The sequence below is a fragment of the Amia ocellicauda genome, chromosome 3 (genome assembly GCF_036373705.1).
Source record: "Amia ocellicauda isolate fAmiCal2 chromosome 3, fAmiCal2.hap1, whole genome shotgun sequence".
Taxonomy (NCBI): domain Eukaryota; kingdom Metazoa; phylum Chordata; class Actinopteri; order Amiiformes; family Amiidae; genus Amia; species Amia ocellicauda.
Genome location: NC_089852.1, coordinates 9,210,936 through 9,226,722, shown reverse-complemented (window position 1 = coordinate 9,226,722; position 15,787 = coordinate 9,210,936). Strand labels below are relative to the sequence as shown.

At 34.9% G+C, this 15,787-nt stretch overlaps 1 protein-coding gene across 2 annotated transcripts in view; it reads right to left on the bottom strand.

Moving 5' to 3' along the window:
* chl1b (cell adhesion molecule L1-like b) overlaps window positions 1-15,433 on the bottom strand; it is a 79,058-nt gene extending 63,625 nt beyond the window's left edge. For both annotated transcript variants that reach the window (XM_066698057.1, XM_066698060.1), the window contains exon 1: window positions 15,212-15,433. The gene's annotated coding sequence lies outside the window, so the exon portion shown is untranslated. The remainder of the gene's footprint in view (window positions 1-15,211) is intronic.
* Window positions 15,434-15,787: the final 354 nt, after the last annotated feature.

Below are 15,787 nucleotides of genomic sequence, written 5' to 3'. Positions count from 1 at the left end.
TGTAAGATGTAAATGAAAATATATGCAAAGGAAGGATGTTTGAGACATCAAAGCAAATACTATCAATGTAACTACATAAAGCACAGGATAGGTGAAGATAACACACACATGTTCTTCAAAACATTGTGTGTTAGTCCATTTGCTTTTTAAAATTGTATTTATTTATTGCACTTAAAACCCACAGCTCACTGTTAGGCATTGGATGGTAGACTGACATGGTTATCATTTTAGGTTCTTATATACCCAGTTAGCCTAGGAAACCCCAGTCAATTTCAAACCCGTGCAACCCTGACATTTCTACATTTTCCAAAGGGAAATCTTGGTCACATTCGAGCATTCACTGTACTAAAATATCTTACCTGTGCTCTGAGGCCTTACCTAGTTTAACCAAAAATTAAAACATTATCTGTGAATCAGGAGTACAATTTATTATTGTGATATTGTACCCATGTTTTTTCTGTGTTTTGAACACATCAGTATTGAAGATGGAGATGCAAGCATTAAAGTAAACCTTCATTGATTGAGAAATGGTTACTGTGTTATCTGGGGAAAACCCATAGTACAAAATAACTGGACGTTATTTAGTTATCTTGGGGATTGTATGGCTATAATGTCAATTGGCCTCAAGGGAAGGCCTATATTAGATGTTACCTAAAAATGTAACTGTCAGTTGGTCCTGAACATTTGGCACAGCATCCAGGAAGTGTAAGATATTGCAAAAAAAATTTCTACATCTGTAGTCTACACACTTACACTGAATTGTTAGACCAAACTACTGTTAAGCAATGCGTATTATACTCTAGATATCCTTTAATCTAATTGGGAGTCTAGGGATTGCTACACCATTACAGGATTGGGGTTCCCAAGGTCCTTCAATATCTTCCCTCACTGCATTTTCGGACACAATATTGGAATCAGTAAACAAGACAATTTTCATGGTATGGATTTCTCATTTTTAACCTTAAATGAAGATAAATGAGGATAGAAGCACCAATTAAGATTCTTAAGGGAGTCTGTGGGAAGGGGTGGAATCCACACCAAAACATTATTACAACAAGGTTTCTGTTTCAGCACACAATGAAAGGAATTTGAAATAAAATGTAATGATGTCATAACCTAATACAATGCTGGCAGATTTTGCATTATATCATTTATAAAATGTGTTTGTCTTGACAGCTATGGTTGTAATCAGTGAATTAAAAAGGTAACATTTCACATGGCTATTAACCCAAGAATAAAATGCTCCTGTGTTCACTCAGTCTACAATAGAAACTGTGAAGCCACAGTGGCAGCAGAATAACAGAGTGCAATTAATCTAGGACTACTGTCTAAGATCAGCTTGCTCTGTAATAATAGTTTCCTTTTCCCTCTCAACTTTGATGGCTGTCAGATGTAGTACACTGATGTATCACCCTGCACGGTCCTTCTCTCTGCACCTCTCTTGCTTAGCAACACGTTGTTGTTTTTTTAAGCATAAGAATATGACTCAACTTTATTTTTACTACTTCTTCTTCATGACTGTTAGTTGAATTGTATACAACAGTCAGGAGGAAATTTAAAGACAGCAAATAACCAGCTTGTTTGTAAAGCTTCAGCTTCGGAAAAGTGATTTCTGTTCCTTTATCAAGACTTCAAGCTTGGTTTCATTCTCCTTCTACCTTGACACCTGACAATTAATGACTCTCACATTCACATCTCACACTTTGCCTCCCTCCTCACTTCAAATTCCAGTTGGCACATACCTAACACAAAAAGAGAGGAATTAATTTAAAAGTTAACTTTTTTGTTTGCCTTTACACCATTATCATCCCAAACTCACATCATTAAGCAAATAATTATTATTTTGTACTGCAATGTACAAAGCACTGTAAGAGACCCAGCCCTCCTGTCTAAACAGGTGACAAAACACAGCGGTATGACATTCTTTGTATGCAAGACTATTCTTTTTTATATCTATATTCTTCAGCTTGATATGATGGACCTGCCAACTGTTTAGTTTATGTGTATTTCTCAGATTTACAAAAAAGGTACTTTGCAAAATGGCATAATTGATCAAAATATGTTATTGTTCATGTTCTTAAGGATAAATTCATTAAACATCTGTAGTTAATATAAATACCAGCATGCCCACACACTCTAAATAAGGCATCAATTGAAAAATTAATTAGCACAGATTTCTTATATGATACTGTCATGCACAAGGTGTTAAAATAGTTAAAAGGCAATGACATGTGCAGAAAGTTTCCACTCCAATAAACTGTCTTCTTATATCCTTTTCTTGTAAATTACAGAATTACAAGACCAAAAAAATGTAAGGACTTGTTTACTTCAAGTTCGTGTTCTGGGGGATCGTTGTTAACAGAAAACATATTGAGTTCATGTTGTGTTGTACTGTAGCCAAACTCTCTGCACTTTTTTGGGGGGGCAGAAACACTGAGGGCACTGTTCTGAAAACAGACCCAGCTGAACGCAACGAAGCACATTTCAAGGGCTACTAAAGCATGCCCATATTCATTTGGAGGAATTCAGACTATTCCCTAATGAATTAAGAACCGCTTATCTGAGTGGCCTTAATAATCGGAAAGAAGCTGTTGATGGGGGAATGAATACATGGCCATAATCAACTCTGGAGCTCTTCTCAAGAACCACAGGTGGAAGCAGGGACTAGCATTAGTGTTAATCATAGTTAACACATTTAGGAAAGAAGAGACAAAGAAAAATCTGCTGTATGAGATGGTAATGACATTAGATATGGCACAGCAGGCGAGGTACATGACTCTAGCCTACACACTTCCTCATACAGGCAGGTAATGAGTATTTAAAGCAGACACAGGAAACTGGGGCAGTATTAACAGTAGGAACCAAGCAACAAAGGGCAAGCAGCACATTGTGACTGGAGTGTCTGAGGCTATTCCTAGCACACATCTTGCAATTAAAATGCAGGTAAAGGGAGGGAGGGGAGCATCACAACAAAAGTCTAATATGCAGAGCACAATTAAAAAGCGCATTAATAACGCCACTCTGAAGCAAGCCCCAGAGACACTGTGGAATAGTGCCCATGAACAGGTTTGTGTAAGAACATGAATGTCAGTGCCAGAGGCGATGCAAACTGGGATGATTTCATCAAAGCAAGCCCCCTGAGATGCAGGTTGCCAATGGAAACTGGTGCAGCTTTAACCAATGGAGTGTGAGTGAATAAAAACGGGGAAGAAATTGTTAAATACAGTAACCTGAAGGAGTTAGTTGGGAAGAAAAGGAGGAGACTGTATTTTAAGCTATTGCCGATGATGCCTGGATCATTTTCAGATGCTTTTTGTCACTAATGATCCCCATCTGTATAGCAAATCAGAACAAAATTGACTGTTCTTTTTTTTTACTATGATTACGTATAAGCACATTTTCATTGTTTTGTTGAATGACTTGGTAATATTCATAATAGTTCATATATATTATGTGCAACAATCCTACCTACCCAAAATGACACACATCACACAATTTTCAGTACTCGATACAACACTACTACCTTAGTTTTTACTTTTTTTCCTCATTTGATATAAATATGCAATGATTTACAATGTTTAATGTAAAATTAAAATGTCACACTTCAAGTTATTGCTCTATTATCTTACAGGTTAGTCTAGGAATATCAGTGATTGGAAACCATATCACAATAGCAATTTAGAAATAGTTCCAATGCTCTAAGATGAAAATGGTGTTGACTCATGACCAAACACTCAATAAATTATGTGATTAATGATAGTAAAATCTAATCTTCTTCAATTGTTTTAACCAGTAGGGAACCCTTCCCCAAGCATGTTAGTTGAATGGAGTTGCATCAGAAATACTTTTGAATGATTGGTCTTTAAAATATATAATATATATATATAGGCTTGTTTAAAAAAAAAAAAAAAGGAATACTACTTTTTTTTCATCATTTAATGGCAATTTGTCTATAAATGAAACTGAAATCATTAACTTGATAAAGCACTGTAAACCTAATTATATGTACAAAATGAGCCATGGAACCCAGAATTTGACTGCACCGATGGAAATTAAATATGGTACTTACATTGTTGAACACAGTAGGGAGCTGCACGGTGAAAACATGCTTGTGCTATGAGGAGACCTGACATCTGACGAAGAGTGTAAACTTTTTCAAAAACATTCCTTCTCGCAAATGGGAATGTTTCCTCTTCCATGGCTTCAGACTTCAAAGGGAGGTTTCTGTAAGAACCCCTCTATTGTTTATTGATTTGCTTTTTTATAAAGAAATGGCCTTAAGGTGAAACTGTCATGAATTCAAAAGGCAAAACAAGTACAATCAACTATGGGAAGCTTGTGCTTACATTTGTTTATTGATGTATGTATTTATTTATTTATTTATTTATGAGTTACAATTCCTTCTCGTTATGACACTTATTTTAAAAGAATGGACATCCAAATGATAGAAAAAATGACTCACAAAACAAAGAAACACCAAAATAACTTTACAAACCATTTTCGTTCTGATATTGATTCTCGCTTTGAATCCCCTTCATTTTCAGATCCTTTTTTGCATTTATTTATTTTTGTAAGTTCTGTACTTCAATTGCAAATATCACAGGATCATCATATATGAAACTCAAGATATTGTGAATTGAAGATAAGATATTTCAGATATTCTGTAGAGATAAATGTGATGCATTACTAATAGGCCTGGATATAGTGCTGCATTTACAAAGCAAACTGAGGAGAAAACCAAACAAAAAAGATAAAATAGTATGACTGGTATACTAGTTTGTTAGTTTGCATTACATAAAAAATAGTCAATGTAAAGCATCTTTTGTTGGAACACACCTTGCATCGTACACTTTTTTTTGTTGCCATTTTTTAATACAACAACAATCATAAAACAAACTTGAAAATGTAAAATAATCGGAATAAACGTCATTGATGTATTCTAAAGAATACACTCGATCTGACTGCCTCCGTCAACTCTATCTGGTCTCTACAAATCTGTATTCCTTTCACAAATCTGTCCAATTAGTCAATAGCTCTTAAAATTAAAAATGTAATAACACAGCATGATTCCACATGTTGTTGGGGGTTGTTTGCTTTGCTTCTTTGTTTTTCTTTCCTCTTTGTCTGTGGCTACTCAGACAAGACATTGCCCACAGGTCGTATATTCCAAGCCTGAGTAGTTTATCCCTGCTTGGAATTGACTGCTCCCTAATTAGTTAATTGGTAAATTAGTACCAGTAAAATGCCAGTTATTCCTTAAAGACTTTATTTATTTATCCTCTGGACAGGTGTGTATGTGAGAGAAACAAATCTTTTACAGTGACTGAAAATGCTAATCCCATGTTTTAATTATTGTTATCATTATTTTCTTGCACAGTTGAAGACATTCTAAGGAAATCCTGAGAGTTTAATGGACCACTCTGAAGCCACTTGTTATGTAGTGAGAGACCAGGGCAGATAAGCCTGTAACGTTTCCAATGAGAAAAAACTGTTTTACTTTTATTTTGTGAAATTTAATTTGGGTTGAATTACATTTTTTATTTATAGCACCAGCATCCCTGAGTAACACAGACATTACTTCTGAGGTAACTGAACAGTGCATAAGATGAATGTATTCACAATATACTGCAAGTAATCAGATTGAGACATGTAGCCTATATGAACCCTATGCATGAAATGTCCCTGTATGACCTGTTTGATTTTAATAGTTTTTTCAGATGGATTACAATATATTATTTAATGTAAAGCAGTACTTGTTTTTCTACTCACTATTTGAAGCCACCTGATCAATTAATACAACCACATGGAATACGAATAATGCATATAATCATATATACAAAAGGTGAACAAATTGTCAACTTTTGAAGTTTTTTATGCAATTACACATACCAATAACTCACAAACAGATTTATGTAAACACAATACTCAACAATCAAAAATAGCATGAAGTTAATTTGCAGATACTTAAACAGTAGGCTATGTAACACCACACATATACCAGTATTTCAGCAAAGCATGGTTCAATACACTCCAGTAATCTCCATATTTTTCAAACATAAATTACAACCTGCACTACACTGATTAGCTAATGCAGTTAGACATAGCCTGTCATGGAGATTGCTTGCTTTTATGCTCTCTTATCTCTTATTCTTAACTAACAGAATTATGATTTAATGCAATGTGTATTTGTTAGCAATTAGGTATTCATTGGTATTATAAACCTGTCTTTGTTTTCCTGATATGGTAGGGCCAACCTCTCTGCAGGTTTGTGATTACTGAAGAAATACCCATGTGCACCTAGATTCTTTAAACGTGTGCATGTTATATATTTTTAAAACATTTTTTTTAACAACATATTATATTCTTGGGAGGCACAGTTCTATTTTTCATTAAAACATAAAACAATTTTGCACATATGGAAGGTTTGAGAAGAGGGTATTAATTCCAATTCCATCAACACCTTATGCTACAACAGTTTATTGAATAAAAAATGCAAATCTGCCTCGTTACAGCTGCCAATTATTGTGTTCACATGCCTCCACTCTTTATATCTTTCCACATCCTGGTAATGTGATAAATTAAAATATGTCTAGGGGGAAAAAAGTAAAATAATATCTGTACATTCTGTATTATACAGAATTACTTTGTGTGATGATCCAATGATGTGTCTGTTCATAAACCATGAGACACATATACATATGCATATCAGGAACTGCACAACAGGATAATTTACATTTTTTACTGTTTATTTTGTATCACTGTAATAGAAGACACACCCAGATCCCTCTGCTGCCTTGCACCTGGACCCTTATGGACACCTTAGTTGGCAGCCTATATATTTTCTGTTCTGCCACTCTCATGCCTATACATACATACTGGTATGTAATTTCTAATACAAAGCACTGATTCAGTATACAAAGAGTAATTTTATGTTTACCCTTTTCCTTTAAGTAGGCACACATTGTTAGGCTTAGGTGAAACGTATGTAATGAGAATATTTTACTGACTAAATGTAATGATATTTAGCACTGTTTATCTCCTTTACTGTATTTGAGGAATGGAAAGTGAATTTAAATAGCTTTAGGGTGAAGGAGGGGTGGGGGGTGTGGTTCAGTGGGTGGCTTTGCGGTTATAGCTGTTGCCTCACGGCTCCTGGGTGATATTTGTGGGTTTTCTCTGCGGGTTCTGGTTTTCTTCCACATCCCAAAGACAGGCTGCTTAGGTTTACTGGCCTCTCTAGATGGCCTTGTAGTCGTGCGAGTGTGGTGTGTGTGCGCTGCCCTGAGACGGCCTTATGTCCTTGCTAGGGTGTCACTTTGTGCCTTGTGCCTGCTGGTTGAGACTCCAGCTCACCGTGACAGTGAACTGTATGAAGCAGTTGTTGAAAATGGATGGATGACAGCTTTGGTGAATCAGTTTAGCTTAAAAATGTCATAGCTTCATAATAACCTTAAATAATAAATGAGTTGCTTCATTTATTTTAGAATATCCACACATCTTCTGGAGAGATTATACAGTTATATATTTGCTATAGAGCAATTATTTTGATGACTTTGATATCTTGAAAACACCAAATCTGCTGTACGGCTTCAAAGACTGAATTGACTGATGATAAAGTAAAAATGCAACTCACAATTGTGCATTGATAATCCTGACACATGAAACTCCTGCAAAGGAGATAAAAGACTAGCTCCTATCCTGACTGCAGTTGAAGATACTGACAATCTGGTCCAGGGACTATTCTTATTTCTGGATATTGTTCTCAACTTTGTATTCAGTGAAATACACAATAGCTTACTTACAAATTGACCTGTGAGAATAATCTTAATAGCTAAAGCAGGATTCGAATTTGGTTCTCCAGATGCCTCCGTCTAATAATCCAAAGCCAAACATATGCCTCCAGTAATGTATAAATCAAGGCAAGGACATTTATATCACAGAACACAATTAAAAAAAAAAAAAAAAAAGATTATTGACAAAAAAAAAAAAAGGTTAAATGTTTACATATAACACCATAAATTGAAGAATAACAAGGTCATAAAGTTGTCAGAAAACTGCAAGAATTTCCTAGAATTAAAAGAGAGAGGCATAGAACCCCCCCAGCACAACATGATGAATGGTTTGGGCTCAGAGTAGTTTTGCAATGCCCTTGCACAGCATTTGCAATTTCTGGACAAAAACAACAACCTTGAATCTGAAAGAAAAGCAGTAACTCCAGTTATCCTTGCATGAATACACTTCAAACGTCATAATGTTTACTGTATTGAAATCTGAATCGAAGTCTTCATTCCCAATTAGAGGAACACATCTGATTTTCTGTGTATAATCAACTGGTCATGGTTCAGTGGTCTTAAGCAAAGCTCAGAATGAATCTGTTTGGTATAATTTGTGTTCATCTTAAATATTTAACTCAACCTTAAGGGTACTGTAACATCCCAACGTACGTTCTTGTTGCAACTTTTTGTTATTGTAGTCTTTACTCTGTGCTGAATCCTCGCACTAATAATTTCCCGTAAAATGAGGGAACTGTGGTTCTTGAAAAACGCAAACATCCATGAATTCTATAAAACCACTTGACCAGATGATTGTACTTAAAACAATTTACTCAACAGCCTGGGAATAATTTAACACAAGTAAAATGTATTCTACTATGCAAAGCATGAAGAAAGAACTGCAACACCAAAAAGAACATCAGTTATCCAACATAAGCCAGCTTGTCAGCATACACGCAGCAGGGTTCAAAACAGTCTGTTCATGGCACCCAGAGGAACAACAAACACCTTAATGAGGTCCCAGAGGAGCCTCCGACTCTGACCTTCTGTTACTCGGACTTTCCTAAACTTCAGCTTTCAAATTTGCACAGGTTTTTACTTCAGACATGAGAACAAATAACTTTAATGAGATAAATAACTTCTATGAGTTGATGCATTGCACTAATGGTTATAGTATGGGTTTTGCATGAAACACAATGCATGATGGGAAAGCAACATTTGTTTTTCACCCAGTAATATTATTGCTTGGGAAATATCTCTAAAAGTTAGGGATACCATAATGCAGCCGGATATTACTGTCTGAAACAAACAGCATTTGGGTTTTGTTTGAAATGCATTTGGTTTCCTGTGTTACTATGACTTTGAAATGTTCTAATATAAAACAAAATAGTAAATACAATGTCCTCAACCCTGGGGGCTCAACAAGTAATGGTTATGAGGCTAGTCAGTTTGTTTACATTATACTTTTCTTGTGTTTTTGATTTTAATATTAATATGTCAATTCCTGAAAAGTACTCAAGGTTTAGCATAATCATTTTCCTACATATTATTTAGAAATAGTATTCCTAAATATTTTCCTTTGTGAAGTGCTTTGTGATCTTTATTCATGATTTTTTTTTAATTAGTATTATTAAAACATGCATACTCCCTCTGTGACTAAAGCAAGTAAACAATGCATACTCCATTACATATGTCCTCAATTTTGAATACAATAAAGTATAGATTCATACACACAACATCCAGAACAGTGTCAGTACAACAAAGCAGATACACCTCCCCCCACTCTGCTCTGCCCCCACTAATATTTTTGTAGAAAACGACCAAACAGTGTGTAATAACATTGACCTCACCTTAAGATCGTCCTTCAGCACTACCTTTGCAAATTAATTGCCCGTGTAGCATTAATGTAATTGATCACTTCAGAGCAATGGCCCTTCTAACATTACAGTCTGTTAAATTAGATGTGAGGGTGAATCCTCATTGACCCAAACCTGTTTTTATTACATCTTTGTCTCAATGCTAAGGGTAATTTTATCAATCAAAAACACAAAATGAAAGGAAACAAAACCAAAACACGGAATGGAAGAGATCCAGGTAAATGGTGATTTATGTATTTAGTAATACTACAGTACCATTTTCCTTTCCATTAAAAAAGCTGAATAATGGATTAGTTTTTAAATATAAGTTATATGTAACTTAGCATCTCCCATGAACAGATATAGCTTTCCCTTGTCATAAGGAATACGCAGGTATAAATGTTACAATGGTAGGTACCACGGCAACATTTTGAAAACTGCCTAGAGCAGTAGACACAGATTCATCACTATAATTGCTTGCACCACCAAAGATTTATGAGAAGTAAAATTTTGTCAGTTGTTCAGTTCAGTGTCAGTTGTTCTCCACACGGGTTCTCATTTTAAAATGATGGGCAAAATGTAGTGCAACGTTCAATGTAATTTTCACTGTTAACCTGATGGGCACTTTTTTCATTGCTAAATCCCCCTCACATACTTATTTTCTTGTCACAGCCCCACATAGGTGTCCTGTACTCAGTGTTTCATTTTCTTTTCTGAAAATAAATCAGATTTGTAAATGACCAAAAGCTCTACTTGGGTTTGCAAGAATTGACAGGAATCAAACACATAAGGGAAAACAGAAAACAGTCCAATTATATGTAGTATTTTATATATGCTGTCACAGCTTTTAGACACAATGTTATCCAAATCCTGTGCTGGTCATCTCCCCTTATGTAACCATGAACTGTATAATTCCAAGTGGGCCACTTTTAAATGCTTTTTTGTAGCACGACACCTGCAGTTGGACAAAGCAATCAACCCAGTTTTAAATGATTTAATTGTCTGACAGACAGAATCTATTTAAATATAATTATGTAGCCTTTTTTTATCATTAACTAGCATCAAGGAAACCACTAATCCCTTCGTAGAAGACTGTGTAATCCTAAAGGTTTCAGCGGGAGCTTCAGAGTAATGGAGAATAGCTACTGAAGAACTTGTCTCAGATTCTCCCACATGGGTTAAATCACCAGAGACTTCAGTGAATATAACCTTGGAAAGGGAATTCAGTCAAGTCTGCTTTTTATTTTTGTATTTGAATGCTGTGTGGAATAGCAATTGTATAGTATCCACATGTGTAGTCCACTAATATGTATGTAAATGTAAGGTAAGGGCTGGGGGTGAACAGAGACTTGCTGAGTGTTCACTAAAGCAACTATCAAGGTCACAGAAAACTCCTGTTTTCCCATCCTACCAGACGAATACTATATAGTTCTATAATACGCAACAGTGGTACACAATTTACAGTGCTGTGTGTGGAGTGGTTATCTGTCCAAATAGCCCAGCAGGGAGTTCATCGAATCCTGGCCTGCCCAATTACCAGATCTCCAAGCAGTGGAATCTGTGTACGAAGACTTAAACCTGTTTCTTGGCACAATACACCCACAACTCGAGCAGACAAAAGCTTTGGAAGATGAATGATCCCAGTTACCTCAGGAGACAACCATGCTCATGCAATTGAAGCTATTTTAGCCTAAGGATGTGAACAAACTTTCTGAGCCGTGACTGGTATATAAAACACAATTTTGGGGAATACAAAGTGAGAATATTACTACTGCTACTACTAAAGCTACTACTGAGATGTTACTGCTGATTGTTTCATAAAAGTATTATCTTTCATTATTATCTGTGCAGATGTTGACCTCTGTTTGTGTACTTGACCTCTCCAAGAAAAAGCAGAGAACAAGAAAACCTAATGTATTGACCATATGAAGCAAATCCTAACTGGTCTCTCTCTCTCTCCTTTAAATCAATGCAACAGTTTTACCAATATATATGCTAAATGAGGCATGATAGAAAAGACAAAGGCCTGAAAACACTAACACTCTATTTTTTCATCACCTTTCAGATAGTTCTCCATCCCTAAAGGGAAGGCTGGAGTTCCACATTTCCACAATATCACACATTCCCTGACACTTGAGATTATCGTATTCCAGACAGTGTTTTAGAGTGGACAGTCAAGATTAATGACCTGTATCACATCATTATGAGCACACAAGCAAGCAATATACAATTCATCACAAAGATCTTCTTCTTTGATCATTTGTACATTTATCATAGTAGCAACCCTTTCCATCAGAACTGAATAAACTCAAGATTGTGTTTACTATCTGAAACACAATTACCACATCATTTTCATCTTTAGTGTTTCCTGTGATTATAATAATAATAATAATAATAATAATAATAATAATAATAATAATAATAATAAAATGATACTATGAATAAGCTACAAAGGTCTTGTTAAGCATGACACACATCTGCCCTCATATTTTATTCTATAAATCAAACAAAAGTTAATTTTTAATAATAAAAAAGATTTAAGAGCTATTTTAGCTACAAAATGTCACAGTTCAGTGCCTCTGTGGCAACAGGGATCATGTATTTAGTAATATATCTTGTGACAATAATCTTTCTAAAGTTAATACAGTCTGTATTAGTACACAATCTACCTGTACATTTAGATGTGAAATATGTGAAATAAGGTATATAGTCATTAACATCTGACAAAGTTTTTCAATTCTGACCATGCCTTCTGGGAACCAAGCGACTTTATACACCATTTTAGTGGGAGAGTTTAAGACAGACTTGCTATATATCCAACTTGTTCTCAGACTGAAAGAAGAGACATTGTGTGATTGAAAATAAAAGTCTTTGTGCTTTTTCAGTTCCGATTTTACAATGCAGTAAGACTGTCGAAATGAGTAAGCTATGCGACTAGTCAGTCTAAACAGTACATTTTCTCATTTGTAGGCCAATGCAATTCATCTTTTTCATTTTCAAAATTATTTCTGGGCACAGTCAAATTGAAGTACACAGATAATTCATTTTGCAATCCCTTATACAATGAAATAATAAATGCATTTCCTATTTTTAAATGAAAGGGATGGGCAGAGGGGTTATTTATTTATTTATGTATTTATCTTTTATTAACCATTTTCACTATAATTGGGAATAATGCAAAGTTTAGCGTTTAAACAGTAAAATTGCACTTTCTAACAGTATTATTTTAGATCCTGGTGTAGTTAATACAGTATTTCTGAATACAGATATGGGCTTGCTTTAGGCACCTTAATGTTAACTGAAATGTTATTCTCTCACATGATAAATAGTTGCACACTTTGTACACCATTCCAACACTTTAATTTTCCCTGATTGTATCCATAAAATTGTTGTAGAACAACTATGAAATTGATTAGAAAAAGCTTCTTAAACTCAAACATCAGAAGAGCATTTTGCCTATGGTTTTCACATAAGTGATCAAATTGTTACTCCAACAAGCCTAAGGGTTATTGCCTTAGGTAAACCTTAGCCTGAGGTCTTATGCATATGGACATTAATTACAGGCCTTTCTGGCAATTAGTAGGTTTTCATTATAATATCATTACAGCCATTGTGAGGATTTTAAGTCTGCTATTGGCTATCTAGGTTGTGTGCAGGTAGACAGTTACAGCTGTTTTTGGTGGTAAACACCTGGAATACAAACATCTGCACTTAATTATGTTATGCACCAGTTTAAAAACATTCAATTAAATGTCATTGTAAAAGGACTGTTTCCTATAATTACATATATATTTTTAGATTTGTAGCGATATATACATGCCCACATGCACACAAAAGCAGGCACCTTCAATTACAAAATCTTTTTTTTTTTTTTTCTCATGCTACATATGTCTTGAATTATTTACAAAAACAGTATTACAAAATCCCGGACAGTGTATTTCAGCATGAGTGATAATCAAAAGAAGACAACAAGATACCTGACATTTTAATCTTCATGTCTTGACAGTTTTGAGTGCTAAAAGTTCTGCAACTGACAAAGAACCCACAGTTTTGCTTGTATCACTGAACAGCAGAAATATATATATATATATATATATATATATATATATATTTGCCATTCAACTCTAACCAAGCATATCCTCCACGTTCAATCCCTCAAGACACGCAGGAAAATAAATCCAGAATGTTTAAAAGACTGGAAGAGAGTCTTCCAAAATAATCTGGAATAACAGATGAACCAATCAAAAGGTTACTTTATTACAACACTAATCCGTTTACAGTCTAAGATAATTAAATTCGGGCTTCTATTTCTTAATTACTTTTTTGTCAGAAATTTTTTTTCAGTGCAATGTGGAATGAACTACTGTAGTAATGTAGATTTGAGTAAATCTATGTATACTTCTACCTACAAGTATCTTCCCCTGTACTTTTCCTGAGAGTTAGCTAGTAAAATAACCTTTGGTTGACTCATGGATATCCCTTTGTATGAAAAATGCATGTTGGCAAACACAAAGAAGTTAACTGAAAAATAGACAACTGACAAAAGCCTTGGTACCACCCAAGCATTAGATAGATTGGTTTCTTTCAGTTTAACCTAACAATTACCTGGACATTTGTTTTCCTATTTGGAATGAATGTTGAAAATGTGTGAATTGAAAAAAACATACTTGTCAAAATGCCAAAATTGTGAATACCCATGTCACTGCACATTAACATGAGCCAGCTAAGACTGAGATACTGAAATGTAAAGAGACTGAAATTTCTATACTATTGTTTAAGTAAAGCAAACAGAAACAGAAAAGTGTTGTTGCTATGCAAGATGCAACACATTGCTCCCCATTTTGTTGTGATAAATCCAAGTCAAGTCAATCAACATATATACACATACACATATATATATATATATATATATATATATATATATATATATATATAGCTTTATGGCAATCATTTTTTGCTTAATTTTCTATTATTTTCTATATTATTTATATAGCCAGGGAGATCCACACTTCTGCACACACAAATAAACTTGTTTTGCATATAGTCGCATGAAAGCAAAACAAAATAAAATAATTCAACAAAGAATCTCTATATGTACATCTGAAGTAAAACATTTCAGAAAAGCGCCTTATAGGACATACAATGTATTGTTTTACAACAAAATCTAACCTGATTTTACGAAAATCTCAACATCCACACGCTCCAACCTGCGTATACTTCAATGCAATGCGCATACTTGAAACACCCGACGATTTAAACCCATTGTCAAAACCTTTTTTTTATTATTATTATTAGCTTTGAATTGCATCTTAGCTCCCCACACATGTCCTGCACCTCTCTGTCCGGGGAGCCGTGCAGCCTCTTCACATTGTCAGATGTGTTGCATGTGAGCAATCCGTACCCAAGACAGTAAGAATGCCCGTCTCTCTGCAATGCTGTCAACTTTACCAGTAGTTTTTATTTTATTTTATTTTAATAACGTATCAAACATCATATTTATTAAACCTGTCAAAATCAGGTAGTGATGTGAGTGCTATAAATTTAAAGCACGTCAATGAAAAAGAAAAAGGGACCATGTCTTACCTGGGACTGTTAATTCCACTGCAGTACCGAGAATCACGCTTCTTCTTCTTCTCCCTATAGCAGAGCACTAGTACACTACAAGAGGAGCACAATTGGGCAGGAGGAGTTATGCCACATGCATGTGCCTCTCCCCAGATGCTATCACACCAGCACTGAAAAATTCATCAGTTTCCCCCTACAAAGACGTTAAGAGGAAGGATACCAATCGTGACCAGCATCAAGAGCTTTGCGGAAGCCATGGCAACTAGGCAAACCCTGCAACATTTCTCCAGAGAAGCAGACTTCACTGCACTGATGATTTAATACTCCCATAAGAGAGCAGCGCAGTATTCAGCGGGTACAATAAGTGTAGAAGCATGCATATTTTGAGTCTTTCCCTAGGGTTCATTAGATAGATTGTAAAATTATTATTATTATTATTATTATTATTATTATTATTAGTAGTAGTAGTAGTAGTAGTAGTAGTAGTAGTAGTAGTAGTAGTAGTAGTATGTTCATCAGTTCATGATTTCTGGAAATGTATATGTTTATTGGAAAATATTAAAATATAACGTGAGAAACAGTGAAGTGATGTTA